The sequence below is a fragment of the Parasteatoda tepidariorum genome, chromosome 4 (assembly GCF_982258835.1).
Source record: "Parasteatoda tepidariorum strain Cologne lab strain chromosome 4, Ptep-v5.0, whole genome shotgun sequence".
NCBI lineage: Eukaryota > Metazoa > Arthropoda > Arachnida > Araneae > Theridiidae > Parasteatoda > Parasteatoda tepidariorum.
In genome coordinates this window covers 82272423-82292521 of record NC_141758.1, presented here as the reverse complement: position 1 = coordinate 82292521, position 20099 = coordinate 82272423, and the positions used below count along the sequence as shown (strand labels likewise).

The 20099-nt window shown below is 31.8% G+C and overlaps 1 protein-coding gene across 1 annotated transcript in view; it reads left to right on the top strand.

Annotated features, from left to right (window-relative positions):
• Positions 1-10769: 10769 nt before the first annotated feature.
• Positions 10770-20099, top strand: part of pip (heparan sulfate 2-O-sulfotransferase pipe) — an 83488-nt gene continuing 74158 nt past the window's right edge. The window contains exon 1 of the mRNA XM_043052722.3: positions 10770-10930. The gene's annotated coding sequence lies outside the window, so the exon portion shown is untranslated. The remainder of the gene's footprint in view (positions 10931-20099) is intronic.

Genomic DNA, 20099 nt, shown 5'->3' with positions numbered 1-20099 from the left:
ACACAGTTAGAATATCCGTTACAAACATAAAGCTTGAACAGTAAGTCTAGTAAGGGGCAGTTCTCGTAATATTTTCTGTACAAAATACTACACAGTAGTGGTTACAAAGTGATTAAATGATCGAAATGTGTCTTATTTTCTTTAAAACTTAATTAATTTTCTAAGAACCCTGATTTACATGTTTACCGAAGCTGAAATTGCAAATTCCTAGTTTTAAAAAAATTAAGGTTAACAAAGTTTTTTTTGAAGTTATACTTCTTATGCGACTTCCAACAAGGTTGCGTTAAACGTTTAACGCTACATTTTTAATGGCCGGGAAATCACGTGGAAAGGATCCAGTTTTCCCGCATTCATTTCCATATTGTTTTGGTTCTCACTAGCATAAAAGTAATAAAAGTCATAAGAGTATTGTTTTTCTACAAATATTTTCTTAGTTTGTTTTGATACACATATAATTTAATAGGGAAGTATTTTTATTTTCAAATTTAGTGGATAACAATTGTAAAAAATGAGTGAAAACAATCCCACGGACAATGCGATGGATTTATAAGGTTATGTCAAGGTACGTCTCTAGTGAATATCAATTGGTTGTTAGGTTTTCTCTTCTGAAATTACATTATGACGCATTCACATACATTATTAATACAAATAGATTTTCCATGGCGAGACGATGAGGCAACCACAAGCACTTCCACTGGTTCAAGTGGTCCACGAGGGAAAAATGTACAATATTACCGTGATTACAGAGCCCGGAAGCGAGCGGAGCAGGAAAAAGAGTCGTTGAATAGAACTAGTGATCCTTCTACGACTGCTGATTCTTCTACAATTAACGTCGCAGGTTGCGAAGTTTTAACTTCTTCTTCGCAGAGGGACTCCACGCACTATTTTTTTACTTTTTTATCGAAAGACATCACTTAAAAACTTCACCGTAGTAATATAGGGTGTATTATATCAGACATAATATCCATCTGGTATGATATCAGATATATTATTTCTAATTGTTTATATATCGTGATGGCTAAATTGTTAAAAATCAACTTTATGAAAGGAAATAGCAGAGGGAGAGATTTGCTGCCACTTTATATTGACTGCTATATTATAATATTTAAGAAAAGTCTTTTGCAATATGGCAGAAGGTGCAATTTATGTATTTACTAGTCCTTCATCTGAGTTCTTATGAAGATTTTATTTAAGATAATTTACTTAAGACTGTATTTTTAGGCCTAATTCCATTTGCATGCTTCCTTTTTTTTTTTAAAGAACAATAGATTAAAAAATGAATTTTTAGGCGTGTCCACACTAGTACCACATCATATGTCCAATATCAACCAAAACAACTTTTTTAAAATATTCGTTCTATGAATTCCCTGAATCTTATTCTGACAATTCCACATGGTTTCTAAATTGATTGATTAATGGCTATAAAATATCAGATGAATCGGAGAATTCTATAGAGAACCGATAATTGCTGACTATTGGCTATAAAATATCGGATCAATCAGACAAATTTCATATCGGGTCCATTTTGGCTGAATATTGGATATAAAATATCTGATGAAACTGATAATTCCATATAAAGTCGGTATCTGTTGAATAATGGTTATAAAATATCGGTTGAATTGATCAATTCTATATAGGCTCGATATTGGTTTAAAACTGGCTGTAAAAAATCGAGTGAATTGGACAATTCTATATATGGGGCCTATATTGGCGAAATAATGGATATAATATATTGGGTGAATCTGGCAATTCTATATTGTCCCGATATTGGTTTATTAATGACTATAAGAAATCGGATTAATCTGACAATTCTATGTAAAGCCAAAATCGGAAAATAGCGGCCCTATATCGGCTAAATAATGGATATAAAATATTTTATTTTAATTTTATAACCGTCGTTGAACAGCCGACCCAATTTTTGAGTTTACGACTACTAATGTTTAACTCAGTAGCCTTGTAACTTAAACCCAATTCAGAAGATCAGGGAACGACTGGCTCAAATATTGGGAGAAATTTGCCTTTGTGGATGACTTTTTGATGAAACTAACCAGCATTTGCGTTACATGGAGAGAAAGACCACGACAAGCTCCCACTGTTTGACTCACGTCAAAGGGACTCTAACCCATGATCCATCTACCACAGAGGATATTTCACGTTATCCCTGTGGTCGGTGCGAGCCAGATGCGGAATTCGTATCGACCAGCCACCGATGGGATTCGAACCCGGTTAACCTAATTGGAAAGTTAACCTAATATCCCCTAGGCATCGCGGCTCGATATAAAATATTAGACGAATCTGAAAATTCTATATAAAACTGATATTGATTGAATAATGGTTATAGAATATCGGTTAAATTGGTCAATTCTATATAGGCCCGATATTGGTTTAAAACTGACTGTAAGATATCGGTTGAATTGGACAATTATATATAGGACCTATATTGGCGAAATATTGATGTAATATCTCGGGTGAATCAGGCAGTTCTATATTGGTCCGATATTTGTTTAATAATGATTGTAAAATAGCGGGTTAATTTGACATTTCTATATAAGGCCAATATCAGAAAAATTACGGCCCTTTAAACCCTTCTTGAGCCAAGATTCGTTAATCTTTGTACAATGAGAGCCCAAGTCATTTTGCTTGTAAGGAGTATTCACCTTAATAAGGTTATCTATCATTCAAAATAAAGATATATGAATGCATAACCTTGAATATGTTAATGAGCTAGTGCAGGCTATAGTTTAAGCTACAAAATTCGACTCAAAAGCGTATTTTCTCTGAATCATAAACATAGTTTCTCTCCCCCCCCCCTCCCAAGGGAATCGGATTCTAGACCTTTTGAATATGAGAAGTTGCCGTAATCTGGAAAATTTAGCTCGAACGGTTTAATTAGAAGGGTGTTCGAAAGTTTGGATTCCTTAATATTAATTTTATTTTTTGCGTAATTCAATATATCTTGAGAATTTTGCAAAGCGAATCGAAAAGTTTTTGCATATAATTATAAAATTCGTTTATTAAAAAATAATATTCCACTCAAAAAATATTTATTTATTATTTTATAATATTTTATTATAAAATAGGCGAATCATTTTTGATTTGTAAAGTGGACAAAATTCCACATCGTTTTGAGCAATATAACTTTTAATGGCGGAATAAGAAATTTTAACGAAATCGATATAAGAGTTCTTGGGAGATCAAATTTTAGATACACGGCTTTTTTGATATAGCTCTTAATATTTTTTTATTTTATATTAGTCGACACCATTGAAACTCGATATTTCAATTTTCCGTAAAGACATGCTCTATAAATTGGGCCGTAATTTTTAAATAACAAAAAAAGCATCACGAAATTGGCTTCAAGCTCTGGACATAAGAGAGATAATCTATTCCATGTTTAATATTTTTAGTTAGGAGTTATCCATAAAATAATATAAATTTTTTTTTTTTTGGATATGCAGTCAAACCCCGCTATAGTGAACCTTCAAGGGACCGAAATTTTGGTTCACTATAACCGGATGTTCACTATATCTGTTACGCAGGCAATTTCACTAATGGTTTCCAAACTCCTCCCTTTTATTACACATTATTCAAATAAATGACTGAAAAATATTATGTAGTAGCAAAAAATGTGTTATTTTTCATCACTCTTCGTCTTGCGTACAAATAAAAATTAGTAATCTTTAGCTGATGAGCAATCCTCAACATCAGGTATGGAAACACTTCCCAACTCGGAGATAATTTTTCCTGAATTTCTGTTATTCCGTTTTTTAAACCTAACTAACCTGCCATTCGAGCGCATAAAAGTAATCTCATAAAACCACTTAACAAATGCATCTACATTTTCCCAGCTACTGGAAGATTGCGGCTTCTTCCAATAGTGAACCACTTCAGTAATGCTTCGTCAACATCCTTGTGATCTGCTTTTCTCAACTTTTTTCTGCCATCTAAATTTTTTTCATGAGCAGAAATTATTAATTACCTATTTTTCTATATGTTACAAGCTGCAGATTTGGATAGTTTATATTCCCTGATAAAATCAGCTTGATTGCATCCATTTTCAATTTTTCTGATTATGCCCATTTTATGATAAAAGGAGAAAGTTTTACGTTTACTGCTCGCCATAGTTAAATTTGAGACACTTGATTGCAGGCTTTTTCTTAACTGAACTGAGAGTAAAAAGGAATTGAAATGAGGGCCTTATCTATACATATTAGTGTCCAACCATTTGACCAATAATAAATAATTACTCATTCCCTATGACAGAAAATGCATATTGATCCCACTGACTCCTTACAGGTGGATCATCTGCCTGAGTCGGAAACATCTGCTTGGTTTGTTTAGGTATGGGAAAGTGAGATAAAAGGAGCAAACAAGAAAAAATGCTTATCACTACATTACCCTCTATAGATGATTTCGGTGTATGTATTTATTTTAAAGTAGAAGTTTCAAAATTATTTAAAAAAAATGAAGAAAAAAATCAGTCGAAAACAGAAAAGAGTCCATTATATCCAACTACCTCACTTTTTTGGTTCACTATATCCACAAGAAATAACATTATGCGTGTATAGCAAGGCACGGGACCGAACATTTCGTTCACTATAAACCGTGTTCACTATAGCGGGGTTTGACTGTATAATCGTCGTTAAACAGCCGACTCACTTTTGAGTTCAATCAACCACTGTTCAACTCCGTATCCTTGTAATTTTGAACCTAATCCAGAAGGCAAGAGAGCTCCTGAATCAAGTATTGGAAGAAATATGTTTTTGTGAAGGACTTATTTATGGAACTAATCGGCATTAGCGTTACATGGAGAGGAAGACCACGAAAACCTTTCATGGTTAGCCTGGCTGAAAGGAATTCTAACCCATGCCCTGTCCACCACTGAGGATATTTTACGTTGACTCTTTGGTCTTTGCGAGATTCGTATCCCCCAGCCATCTTTGGAGTTCGAACCCCGATCACCTCATCTGAAGGCGAGCACTCTATCTCCTGAGCCACCACGACTCCATATGAAAAATATTCTATCATTAATTATCTTTACCTCTATTTTATCAACTGATTTTACCAGAAGACAGTAAAGATGGCCTCTATTATTTTATCGTTGTTATAATAAGATGGATTTGGAACGATTTAACCACCACTAACTAATTATAATTTATAGAAGAACTGTATAAAAAGTTAAATATTATATTAGATGAAATCATTTAACGTTGATAAAGTTTTTAAAAACATTCACTCTTCATAAATTTCCTCATAAGTTCACCGCCAGCTGGCTACGTTTCACAAAAAGCATAAGTACTGGAAATTATGATTAACAATATCAATTTGAATAAATTTATTTATCGTTAAAGGCGTGTCAAAAATGCTCTTGTTTTCCTGATCGTAAATCAACGATGGAAAAAAAATTGCTATTTTTTTATTTTATTTTTGGCGACATCTTTATTAGTCTCTTCTATTCAGCGGGAACTTATGCCGGAAAAAAGTGTACAAATAAATCGATGCTAAGATGAAAGTTTTCGTCTGATATGACGTCACGCCCTCGATGGACAACATGTGGAAAAAGAAGGAAAAATTGTTGAAGACTTGCCGCCCTATCTCTGAATCACTGCCTTATTTAGCTTAGAGAGACGTCGTCTGTCGGGAAGGCAACTTACGATTAAGGATGTAGTGAGCGATATGCTGGTTTTCTCATCTCTTTTGAATAGAACAAAGGAAGAATAAATTATTTTTTATTCAATTTTAAGAGCCGCAATTTATTCTAGGTCGTTTATCTCACTATATTTTCCTAAATGAATGAAATATAAACCAATTTAAATGATAGCTTGTATAAATGTGAATTTTATATACTAAAATTACAATAGGGAAAACTTAAATAGAAACGCGATTTTTTTTAAAGATCTTCGTCGCAATGTAAATTTGTTTATCGCATAACAAAAAGCTCATTTTTAAAATGTTTTCTTGTAATGCAATAATTGATTTAATTATAACTAATTACTAATAAAAATTTAAAAGAAAAATTACTTATAAATATATTTACTCCGATGAAAAAGTAATTTATTGTATTAAATAAACTCGAGTCAAATTTAAATTTGGTATTAAGCACTTTGCAAGTGAATCTAAAACTTTAAAAAAAATGTCAGTCCAACTGATGCACTTAGTAAGATGAAATTATGAAATTCCTGTAGCACTGCATTGGACTTATAACACAGAGGAATAATCTTTTTTTCTGTTTTTTTTTTTCTTTTTTCTAAGAGATCTTAAATATTTACGTATAACTGATTTCTGATCACAATTAGTTTCTTTCTCCAAGGTACATTTTTTTTAATTTCCTTTTTACTCTATTTCGTATCAAAATGTACAAGTATAGCAACGTTATATATTACAAGGGGTCAATAAATGTTGCAACAAACTTCCGGGAAAGTAAGGGCACATCATCAGGATTAAAGCTGCATACAAACCCATGCCCGGAAATGTCACCACACCCCACCATGGGCGCTTCTCTATTATGAACAGTTTCTTCGTTTTCTTCTGAACAGGTCATAATAATGAAACACCCCTAGCCGCGTACGACGACATTTCCAGGCATTGGGTCCTAGGCAATTTTAATCTTGATGAGTTGCCGCAACTCCTTTAGAAGTTTTTTGCAACATTTACGCGAATTATATAATACGTTTTTGAGATTGTACATTTTGATAAAAACAGACTAAAAATATTATTTAAAAAAATCTGTAGGTGAAAAACTAATTCTTAAATTTGAAATTCCCGCACCCATTTTGAGCAAGATCAAGTATTAGTCTAAATGGAACAAAAAGTTTGTTCCTCAGTGTAATTTATCAAATAATTATCCTGCGGAACATTAACATTTTCACGTTAGCTATTCTATAGGGATGTCAAAAATTAAGATTATACCTGTGTAAGGTATCATTTTAATGCTCCTGAATCTTAAATATTTTTAAAACTCGCAGTCAAACATTTGGGCTTAATATGGGGGAAATGTTGCGATTCATTTAATGCTAAAATGGACACATTTTTTTTAAAAAAACCTAACATTCTGGAGTACTTATTTTTTTTAAGTCACTTATAACTGAATCTCAAAACATTCATATATAACTTCATGCTAAGGCGTATCGGCTACTTGATGTAATGTCACAGAGAACCAACTCAAAAAACTCACTACACTTTGTTCCTGAGTTTTACATTTTTCTAATTACCAATAAAAAAAAACTCTACTTTATTTATATCATTTTTAATCTTTATTTGAACAGTAGAAATTAAGATGTATTAGGATACTAAGTTATTATGTATGAAATGTTTCTCTTAAAAATATTAATTTTTTTAATTATAAAATTAAAATCAAAATCAGGAATTCTTAATTCCTGCATTTTAAAATTTAAATGGTATCTAAAAAAATAATTCTAACTAAACATATTTGCAAAATATCAATTAACTCCAAATTTTTTTTATATTAAAAAAAATTTTTTTTTCAAGTAAACTCTACACTTTTTCTTAATCGATCATTGTTCTCTGGAATGACCATATAAGTGACACCCTTACTAAATTTTATTTCACTTTAAAGGCAAAGTTATTACGGAGTAGTGTTCACTTATGTTAAAAATTCTTTCAAAGAACTATGAAATCTAATCGGTGTTACGGACAATACTGGATCTCATCTCTCTGAAAACTAAATCCAGAAAACTATTGTTTTAAACTAATAAAGCTGATAAAGCCATAATTATCTAAATATTTATAGGGTAGTTTTTCGAGAAATAATATTATTTTGTTTACAATAAAAAAAACAACACAATTTTGATTATTCAAAATAAAAAGGCTGATTCTATTCGTCAGGTTATATCCCTTGGAAATGGATTTTTACAGTGATTTTTTACAGTACACTCTGGAAAAGTAAGGAGTGACGTAGGTCATCGTATATTCAATTAAATATTTTAACAACAAATAAGCCTAATCAGTAGGAGCTTCAGACATAATCCTCATCCTAATGAAATAGATTCCGAATATGAGTGTGCAAATTAGTCAAAAAATTTTGTTCCGGAAAAGGGAATGTTGTGGAGGTTTTGGTTTCAACAAGATCCTCATTTTCGAAATACGAATTTGATTTCGTGACTTATATGTTCTGGACGTAGGGATTTTGTACGTTGTTTAATTTGGTTGCACCAACATTCCCACCTCGGAAATACGAATGCGAAAATTTATCAAAAATTTTTCACGAATATGTTACTGAAGTGTCTCTAATCTTTTTCATACATTTTTACACTAGCAAAAAATTTTTATTGTAATAAAACTAGATTTAGAATTACAATAAACTTGAAATAGTGCATATTCTTCTATAACAAAAGGAATACATTCATCTTCTTTGGGAGCATTGAAACAATATCTGCAAATACGGGTTAGTACCATCAAAAAGTCCTCCTTGAAGGCAAATTTCTCCCAATGCTTGATCCAGGAGTTTCCCAGTTTTCCGGATTGGGTTTAAAATTACAAAGCTACGGAGTTGAACATTGATAGTCGTAAACCCAAAACATTGGCTAGGTTCTTCAACGCCGGTTATTAAATAAAATAAAATAATAAATTTGGAAACATTTAATGAAATTGAATGAAATTTTTTTAATATTTTATCAATAATGATTGAATTGAGTCCAAAAGCCATCTCCACTTTTTTTTCAAAATTGTGAATTTTGGATTTTAAAGATTAGTTGATCTAGAAAAGTGCTTAAGGTATAAAAACTCGATGACCTCCTACTTGGTGCAGCATATTTTGTGCAGTGAAATCTCAATGTACACTGATCAAAACAATTAAAGGATATTAATGTTGTGGGTTGATCTTGCACCTGGAGAATTGCTTGAATGATTGATACATTATCGACAGACGTAGTAAGCTATATGAGATAAAAATGACATTTGTTTGGCAGAAAAAAATGCATTTTGTTGAGCATTTGGGTACAAAAGGAAAAAAACACAATTTATGCATATGAGAAAAACAAAAATAAGAAAGATATTTCCTTAAAAGAAAATCAGTTTTTATTGGGGGTATGGCTTCCCCGGACGGTCAGCAACATTGAACACCTTTGAGGCATCAAGACAATTAGATTATTAATAAGGGGCTGGGAATTCTGTCGAACTTCTCCAGAAGAACTTTTTCCCGTTCTTGGAGAATTTATGGGGGTGGTAGGCGTCCATCAGCTCGTTTGCCTTGAATGTTCGAAACATGCTCGATTGGGTTTATGTCCAGAGAACACGCTAGCCAATCCATTCGTATGATTCTATCCTTCAAAAGGAAATCATTCACCTAGTCAGCACGAGGTGGCCTGCAATTGTCGTCCATTAACACGCTGTTATCTCCAATTGCTGCAGCGTAAAGGACTATCACAGGTCTCAGGATCTCATCACTATATCGGCGACTGGTCCGGGCTCCATTTCGAATCATATGGATATCGGTGAGGCCAACAATGGAGGAGATCAACAACATAGATCTACCGCCAAATCTTACACTTTCGTGCTCGAATGCAGAATTGTTTCTAGTGCTACGTGCACTCCAGATGAAAGTACGCCTATTATCAAGATGAACAAAAAAACGAAGCTCTTCGGAAAAAAGAATATTTCATCCTTCATTTCTCCTCCAGTTCACATGTTTAGTTGCCCACTCCCTGTGGGGACGACAGTGCCTGTTAACGTGACACACATCATTGGTCGGCGAGCATACATACCTACAGCGTGAAGGTGGTTTCGGACAGTTTGTGTCGAAACTGTAGTACCAGTAGCCGAGAGAAGGAGTTGTTGAAGAAGAGTGGCTTTTATATTTCGGCGTCCTCGAGCCTTTAGCGTGGAATATCGGTTTTCGTTGGGTGCTATTGCGCATCTAGGCCTAATCTTCAGCCTACATTCCTCTAATTTTCACCTAAACAAACACTTTGTTTGACTGACTCTTTAAAAAAAACTAAAATTAAAAGAGAATAATTAAGATTCAGAAGCAAATTGGGAGATGTTGTAGAGTGACGTATTGAATATTTTTGTTGCTTGTCTTTTGAAAATTCTCTCTAAATTTTGATAGACAGAATTGAGTCACACTTTTATTAATCTTTTTAAGACAAAGCACTATACAGCGAATTAACAAAAAGGGTAATTATGGTGGAAAAATAACTTCTTAAGTAATTATTTCTTTTTTCTGATTTACCCCACTCAGCCACAGTGGTTTTTCTTCTTCTGCTTTCTTCATCTTTATTTTTATTCTCTCTCGGCTACTGAGGTTTTTCTAGCTTTGTTTTTCACTTTTCTTTTCATTTTTCGCCAGCTATTTTACGTTTTATATTTCAAGTTACTTTTGTTTCTTCTCATTCACATGTGGCAAGGCTTGAAAATGGGTGCTTATCTTTGTGCGCTTAAAACATGTCGACTGTCATTTCCAATCTATATGTTTTTAAAAGCGAGTCAAGTTTTTTAATTAAGTAACTTCTTAAAAAAGTTACTTCATTCTTAAAATGAAACGAAAAAACTTTATTCTCAAAATGAAATAATTTTGCTAATATTCAGGACTTTGGTGTAGATCTTGTCTCTCATAAATTTTTAACCTCTACCTCGGGTATTTGAAAGACATAAACAGCTTAAAACGCATTTCTCTCCACTTAATTCGATAAATTTCGGAAGAAGTCGCCGTTGTTAAGTTTGGCGAAGAAACATGAGCGTGAATCTTGTTTGGCTGGTTTTTACCTATCCTCATAACAACCCTATTTCTCTAAAGGAGGAAGAAACTGCTCATCATCGTTCCTAGATTCTCTCTTCCAATCTGTTCTTAAATTATGTCTTCCCTAGGAGGTTCACTCTTTGAAATTTTAAAATTTATGCTTCCCATAAACTAATTTAACAAAATTAACCGGTATTTTCGATCAACATTCATATTATGGATATTTACCTAATGGTAAGTATAGTTTGCTTTTTTTTCTGGATACCTTTTCAATTTCTCACTTTTTTCCTTTTTTCTTTTCTTGCCTTTTTTCCAACAACAATAAGAATTTAATGCATAATCAATAAATATAAGAATTTACAGCATAGTAAGCAGAGAAATTAAATAGTAAAATTGGGACTCTTATTCGCCTATTATTTTATTCACGATAGAAAGTCATTAATAACTACTGTATCACTTAACGAATACTAAATATATGCTTGTCTTTAACCGTTTACCTACCGGAGTCAAATTTTGAAGTAATATGAGCTTCTGTGGAATATATGGCTGTAGGTTTGCATACAAATTATGTGGATATTTTATTCAATTAACAACCAAATTGGTTAAAAAAAATATAGCAATTGCTTGCTTTTAGAACGGGATATGTATCACAAACTATATAATTTTATATTATTAATATATTCATGTTTTTCTAATTGTAAGTGAAGGGAAGATTGTGTTAGCAGTCTTTAACACTTTGAAAAAGAAATTTGTTCCAAAAACGTAACATGGCACGTAAATGGTTTATACGTTAGCTAAAATCTGAGATTAAACTCACAATAGAATTCAACTAATTATTATTGTGATATAATCAAATTATATCTGCAAAAAAATAAAGCTTTTCTTTCTGGCAAGATGCATTCATTGTTCATCAACGTGTTGAATGTAATTACATGCCACCTGTAAGAAATCATATCTACCACTCTTTGTTTTTTCCTGTTACGATTACACCCTGTATATTTGATAGCAGAGGTATTAACATGCAGACTATTACTATTTTTCCGGGCTACATTAAAAGTTTACGCTGAAAAAAAAGAGGTAAAACAAACGAGGAAAAAATTTAAATTGGTAGAGAAAGATTGTAGAAACAAATTGTTTTTATTAACTCTTGTATAACAAATGCCTTTGTATAATAGAAAACTTTGTATAATAGAATGTATTATAGAATAAATGCTAAAGCCGTGTAACTTTATTTCTGAAAGATTGTAGAAACAAATTGTTTTTATTAACTCTTGTATAACAAATGCCTTTGTATAATAGAATGTATAATAGAAAACTTTGTATAATAGAATGTATTATAGAATAAATGCTAAAGCCGCGTAACTTTATTTCTGAAATTAACCGCAGGAACGTCATGAATGGACTGTGTCCAGTCTTTTTCGCTACCCGTAATCTTTTCTCTACCCGTATCTTTTTCGCTACCTTGACCGAGGTCGCTTCTAAGAAAGGAGAAAAAAATTTAAAAAAAAAAAAATAATAATATTTATAATAATAAAAAATAATAATATAATAAAATTAATTATTATTTTTAAAAAATAATTAAATAATAAAAAATAATAATAAAGATGTGAATATATATATATATATATATATATATATATATATATATATATATATATATATATATATATATATATATATATATATATATATATATATATATATATATATATATATATATATATATATATATTGTTCTTCTGCATCCACAAAAATAATATATAACGATTTCAAAATTTGCTGGCATTAGAATTAGAAAGAAATTATTAACATCCTCTCCTTAATTTGGTCTATTCAAACTTTGCATGAGCAAAAAGGACACCATTTCGAAAATCCTAAAGCATGATCTTTTAAATTGGGCCAATAATTTTGCCATGTAAAATCCTCCTAAACATTTACTTCTAAAAAAATATTGCTTACATAGAGCATATATTTATCCAATGCCTGTTCATGCATTTATAACACGTGGATTATTTTATGTATCAGTAGGTGAAGATATTAATCACCTTTTCTAAGTATTATTTAAGACGCAAGAATGTATTATTTAATGTGATTGTAATAATTAAGGGTGTATAGAATACGTTCTTTCAGGAAGAAAAAAAAAACTGCAAATGAAATATAGCTTCATTTCTTGTTTTTAAAAACTGATCTACGATCTCAGAGCAGTGGTTTTCAATAGTAAGCTGTTGCTCGAAAAAACACCGTCAAATTTCTGAAAGGGCATAGCGCCAAGTATAATATTGTGTTCACGCTGATTAAACTGATTTAATAACATTGGCTGAGGTATTTTTAGACCGAAAAACAAACATATTTTAAAATGAGTTATTTTACCTGAGAAAAAACGGAAAAATTAGTGCAGTGTTTTTTTTATTATTATTATATATAGGTAAATAAATAAGTCTGCATGAACAAGGCAGCCACTATTTTTTATTTTTTAAAAATAAAAAAAATAGCTGCCACTGTGGAAGCGAGAAATTTAAGGTATAAAACAAAATGAATGAAGTACTATTTCTAGAAATAATAGTAATAATAAAATTAATCTACTCACTATGAGTCATGGTGGCTCCGGGGATAGACCGCCAAAGATGTGAACCCTGGTTCAAATCCCAGTGATTGCTGGAGGATACGAATTCCGCACCCGACTCACACCGAAATCAGTGCTGGCGTAAAATTTCCGCAGTGGTAGACGGATCATGGGTTAAAGCCCCCTTCCGTTAATCTAAAAGTTGGATATTTTTTGGTTTTCCTCTTCATGCAACGCAAATACGGTTAGTTCCATCTTAAAGTACTCCACGAAGGCAAATTTCTCTCAATACTTGATCCAGGAGTTCTCTTGTCTGCTATGGTAGGTAACATATATTTGGTAACACACTTTACATAACAATTGAGTTTTAGTTTAAGTAAGGCGAAGAAAAAACATTAAAAACAAATTTTATAGGAAAAAGTTGAGATGAATTTTCGGATAGTAGTATTTTTTATTTATTTCATTTATTTATTTTTATTTTTTTGAGAATAGCAGTTTTTCTAAAATCTTGTTAAGCCAAATAATAATATTTTTCTAAATTAACTCTTAGAAAGATGGCCTGGTATTAAATGCAGAGATGACCACTTGCTCCGGACAGCAAATATATATTTTAAAATGGTAGTTTACCAGTAGTTGTGATTCTTGGTTTAATAAATTCAATTTAATAGATTTTTATCCACCACTATTTCTAAATAATTCGTAGGCTTATATAATTCACCACCAAGTACTACTTATGTCATGCTACTCATTTTTAAAAAGCAAGCAAAAATAGTCAAATATTTGCAAAATTTATTTTGTAGTTATTTACCGTTTTTTTTTAATTGTTTTGGCATGTCCGGAGCAGTTGGCATTTCTGTTAAATGTAAACTAATTGATAAAAATAAAATAACTTATTCTCGAAGGGACAGTAGTAACACCCAATAAAAATATTTCTACCATAATTGATTCGGATGCGACTTTTATCCTGCAAATTTAAATTGATCGTATTTTGCTTGCATTTGAAGTGTAGAGGCAATCGCTCAAACTATGCATTTCTATTTTGTTTAGTACATGCCTTTCTGTCTGACAGTTTAATATTATTTATAATGACATATGCCAAGTAAACTAAGGGACAATATTTTTATAATAAATTGTGAAAATAGAAAAGGATGAGGAAAAATATAGTACACATTTCTTACAACTTAAACATTTAGTAAAAAAATCAATATAGTGCAATTTAACATGTGAATATTTGCTTTTCAGAGAACAAAAGTAATAGTTTAAACCTTAATCATTCAAATTAAGCCACAAGTTATGATATTTTTGATAAAATAAATTTGAAACTTGAGGATTTTAGTGGTTTACTTTTTATTTCTTATTTAATGTTAATTGAGATTATAAAACAAGATTGATAAATTCAAAAAAATTGCTAATTTGAGAACTTTTCATAAATTTTAAGAACTTTTTATTGTCAAATCTCAAATGAATAAATAAGTTTTTGAAAAAGACTTTAAAAGAGGATTTTATTTCTTATTAAAGGTTATTAAAAACGTTATTTTGTACGAAAATTTTTTTCTTCATAAGAATAAATAGTTTTACTTCTTTACTGTGACTAGTATCTTACATTTAATAAATAGCCAATGTAGGCAGTGTCTTACAAAGCGCTCAATAGTGCTGAATGATATCGGAATTTAATTATTAACATACGACATTTAGAATTATCAACATTTTTCAATGCATTGTGATATTTTTTCAATTTAACACGTTGAATGCTACGCTAATTTTACATGGCTTGCTCGTCTGGCCACACGGTAAATAACTACTAACTAAATTTGCAAATATCGACAGTTTCAATAGTTTATAAAAGGTTTAGCATGACATTATAGACAAAAGTGGTGAATTATTATGCCTACGAATTGTTTAAAAGTAGTGGTGAATAAAAATCTACTAAATTGAATTTATTGAACCAAGAATTACTATAATTAAGTAAATTTTAAATACATTTTCTGCAATTCCAAAAAAGAGTGTAAATTTAATAGTTCTAGATCATGCTATACCACCTCTTATATCAAGAAGCCTCCACACGGTCTTTTATAAGTAGTCCGCACAGACTGTTTAAAAAATGAACCAGTTGTGCGCATGAACCCAAAACCTTTTATAAAAGTAATTGAGAGAAATTTATCACATATATTTGAGAATTGAATCTGTAGTGGTTGACAAGTGAATAAGGCAGACCAATAATAGTCATAAATAAAATAAATTTTTAGTCATATATTTGCTACTACTTTCTTATTTTAGCTATATTCTGTATTAAATGACTCGTTCGGAAAGTGGAAATCCTTCATAGTGGTCTGATCGGACTACATATAAAAAAAAACCGTGCGGAGGCGTTGGTTATACGCTGTCAGCCAGCTGTTTTTCGCGGCTTATGTGAAAGGTCAGTGTCAGCAAGCGGTGGGCAGCCTAAATGTAATTTCAGTGTCAGCCATCGGTGGTTGACGCGGCCTAAATGGAAAGTCCAGTGTCAGCCACCGATGGCTGGCGCGGTGCTCAACGTGTTAACTGAGTTATAATACACCGTATCCAATGATTATTATTCTCGAGATTATCATATTTGATTCTTATCATTGATCATCGGTATCGATAATTATAGTACCTTATGTAAAGCTCTCAAGACATGGTATTCAAGATCTGTGGAGAAATTTTTTTCAAAAATATCATTGCCTCAATAACTCGAATCTTGATATTGCATGGTACAGTCACCTAATAATATATAACATTATCTCTAGCTAAATCGAATGTTGCAAAACGATTACTTGCCAATTATGTTCGTTCCAAAAATTATTTTCCAAAGTAGTTGTAAAATATAAATTGAAAACTCAATTACAGATCAAAATATGTTTATATTTTCCCATAGCTTAATCACAAAAGCGTAATTTAGAGATGTCCTTGTTACTCAGTACCAGTCCTAGTGGGCTCTCATTGATTCATCGGATCTGACATTGCTCAAATAAATAAGATAATGACATGGCTAGACATATAGTCGAATAAATATGGATGACAAAAACATTAAAATAGGGGGGAAATGATAATATATGTACAATATGCCAGGGGATAGAGCGCTCGCCTCCCAGTTGACCCGGGTTCGAATACCTGCGATGATTGTATTCGATACTAATTCCGCACCAGTCTCGTACCAACCACAGTGCTGAAGTCAAATATCCTCAGTGGTAAACGGATCATGTGTTTGATTCTTCACCTCCAGGCTAATCGTGGGACTTTTTGTGGGTTTTCCTCTCCACGTAACGCAAATGCAATTTGGTTACATCAAAAAGTCCACGAAGGTAAATTTTTCCCAATACTTGATCCAGGATCTACCTTGTCTACTGGATTGGGTTTAAAATTACAAGGCTACGGAGTTAAACATTTGTAGTCGTACACTCAAATTTTGCTCGGCTGTTCAACAACGATTATAATAGATATAGTTTAACTATAACCTTAAATATAAAAATATTTTGAAAATTGCAAACATATTGGCTGTTATGGAAACGTTAAACAAATATATCCATACTTATTAACTAATCTAATTATCGTGGCTCTTACTCCCCTAGCGCTTAGAATGATCGCATTTACCCTGCTACCTTTTATTTTTAAATTTCCTTCTAAACCAGTAAATGTTTTTACTCGCCTTAAATCCATTAATCTCCATTTCCTGAGCAGCAAAAACTTTATTCCTGAACCAACATTGTTTCCATCTGTTCCTTTATTGCGAAATATTCCCACAATTCTTTTATTTTCGCAATGTCATCGTTTTCAAGCACATGGAAGAGGGAGAAAAAAAAATGAGTTACCCTTTTTTCTTGTAAAGTTACATTTATCTTATTTTTCATTTTTATTAGTTTTATCTATAAATTACTGAAAAGATGGGATTAATTTTCTTTAATTGCGATTTCCTCATGTGATGCAAATTGTTCATGAAACTGCCACTTAAAGTTACTGGAATCTTCTATTCTAAGCTTTCAAATTATCTTTTAAAAATGCATTTTTATCGAGTCGCTATCTTTTTAATAACCCTTGTCAGTCCGACTGTATTCTAGATCAGTAGTATAAAATCAGACACAGATGTATGCTTAAATTAAATGTATATTTCAATCGATTAGTAATCAACTCAAATTTTAAAAATCACTTTTGGACAGATTAAGATATGAGTATGGATTTGTATTATCAATATATTATAGTGCCCTGACCGGACTCTGTATGAGCCAGGGAGTTGATTTTACTTCAAAAAGGTCATGGATTCGAATCCCGGACAAGGCATCGATGTTGTTTCTTTCTATGTATTGTCTGTCCTAACTCTGGGAGCAACGTTGGTCTCCCTAATAAGGCGCCCCTGAAAGAATGACCAACAAATCTGCCCAACTGTTACCCGAATGACGAATGTCAATCGGGTGAGCATTGGAAAAAAATATATTATGTTAATAATGGATGATTGTTAATTATAAAAAGAAAATACGCTGTTTTTAAAATGAAACTGTTACTAAAAAAAGACGTTTTTCATATTTGTAAGCAGAGCTCTCTCGGTTCTTACGAATTTAAATAATGATGACATAAAACAGCAACCAAAACACATTTTTTTTAAAGAAATTTATTTGTATGATGTTTTTAAGCTATCAGGCCTCCGAATGTTAACCCTTTGCTTGGCAGAAATATTTGAGCCATTAAAGGGGCAATGGGATAAAATCTGTACTATTTATTTCTGACAAAATTATAGACCATTAAAAGTTTAACATATATAACTAAGTCAGTTTTTCATTGCACTTCTAAATAATTCAAAATCATATGTGATACGCCACTTAGCTAAAGCCATGTTGAGCGTTTAAAAAAGTTGTCGAAATTAACCGAAAATCTGCAAATTTTAGTTTGTAGTTTTCCACCGTTTTTATTTGTTATTTAATATAATAAGTAATAAACCAGCTTCATATTCCGATTTAATTGAAGTTGATAAGAAATACGGTCCGATAGCAGATTTTTTCCTACTTTACTTACTCCTAAATTTCCCGAACTTCTTACTCTATATGCACCACTGTAACTAATAGGTACCTCGATAAGCGAGCAAACCCTTGCCTTGGGTAGGTGCCGAGGAAGCAAATAATTGATATCTATAAGGTGATGACCAACCCAGAAATGAATGGTAAATTTCTTTGCGCTTAATTGATTTTATTGAATGCTAACTCTAATTGTGATGATATTTTTAATTTTCCATTATATTTCGTCAAGTCTTTTTGAAATCAAGTTTTAACTTGATTTTTTTGTGAATCTTGTGCATATATTATGCAAATATTTTATTTCAAAGTCGTGTTTTCATTACTGTATTTTGTATTTTCAATTTATGTCTAAACTGCATGGTTTCACTTAAATGTTGTACATACCAAGTTATTGGTGCCTGTTATTTATTCCTTCATTCCATAAATTACTTCTAATATATCTTCTACCAGGGATGCCAGCAGCTCCGCTTTCTTCAAAAGTTTTATTATATTGGAATCGAATGGAAAACTTGCAGAATTAGGATAATTACGATTACTCTTTTTTAACACGTTCACGCCGGGATGGCCCACCGGTGGGTCACGCTAGATTTTCTCATCTTGGCAGCGCACTGGAGTAAAAACTGGTAGCAATAAATTTCATATTTTAGTTTTTTTCCGGGAATAATGAAAATCCATAACTACCAATTGTTTTTAACGGATGTAATTTTTATAATAAATTGCTTCTTCCGTGATTAAATTCCTTACAGTGAATTGTTATTGTTGAGAATAGATTAACTCCTCCCGAATATTATCTAATATTGAAATAGTTCTTCTACCAGTATTTTCACTTTTCCCGGCGAGAACGTGTTAAAGTATCACCACAAAATAACAGCACGGATGCCAACTTGCTCGTCTTTGTCAAAAAATATTTTCTAGTGATAACGAAATTTAAGAAATTCTTTTAATTAGTATTTTCTATTTCAAGATATCATTAAATTTCGCCTCGTCACATTTTTCTGCTTTATTAAAAGAATTGGCATTCAATGAAGCTATCGAGAAACTTTTAAAATATTTAACTTATCTCTCAAAGTTTGATTCCTGACATAGTATGGAGCATTTGTATTTTTTATCGTACTATTTTATTCTGTACAATGTCAAGTTCATTTAGAAAATACTTTGGTATTCTGTACCATGCCAGTGAAGCATAAGTAGCTATCGGTTTCAGGGTTTATACATAAAGTAGTTTTTTTTAGGTGAAGTGGCATATTTCAGTGTTTTCCTATGACTGATCTTTGAGCTGTTGTGCCTCAGGTTTTGGAGATGATGTCTTTTACACACCACTTCATATTCAAAAGTTCATATGCATTAGGGATGTACCGAATATTCTGCCACTATTTGGTATTCCGCCCTTGTGCCTAAAATTCGGTTGGCCAAATGTTCGGCTAAGTAATAATTGGGAAGTCATTTTTTGACAATTTTTTTTATGGGGGGGGGGGGGGATTTTATTAGATTTAACACGTTGAATGCCATGGGAGTCACCGGTGACTGGGGAAGTCAAGATTATTAGAAGCACATAATTCGAGTAAATTGTTTTATTTTTTTATATTATTATCGTTATTAAGATGGTTTGAAGAAATTAATGCAATATAGAACTTACACAAATAGTTTTATTTATAAACACAGAGATGCCAACTTGCTCTAGGCCGAAAATAAATATTTTAAAGTGGTAGTTTATTAATTGTGATTCTTGGGTTAATAAATTCAGTAAAGTAGATTTTTATCCACCACTATTTCTAAACAATTCGTAGGCTTATAAAATTCACCACTTTTGTCCGTG